The following is a 242-nucleotide window of genomic DNA, read 5'->3' as shown; positions in this document are numbered from 1 at the left end:
TTTCCTGTTGCTTTCTCGCCACTTTTTACGCCAGCTCATGGAGACAGAAATTTAATTATCATAATTATCAACATCATTGCAATTATCAATATTATTGTCCTTCTGATTCCGTTACTATTACTAACAACAACATCACAATTAGGACTGCCTGTATTTCATGCTAACTCTATCATTAATGATATCCCTTATCGTACACCAGTTCATTTTACGTGAATTATGTCTGAAAGGTTCGGATCAACATG

Source organism: Penaeus monodon, chromosome 28, assembly GCF_015228065.2.
Source record: "Penaeus monodon isolate SGIC_2016 chromosome 28, NSTDA_Pmon_1, whole genome shotgun sequence".
NCBI classification, from domain to species: Eukaryota; Metazoa; Arthropoda; class Malacostraca; order Decapoda; family Penaeidae; genus Penaeus; species Penaeus monodon.
This window is presented reverse-complemented; position numbering follows the sequence as displayed.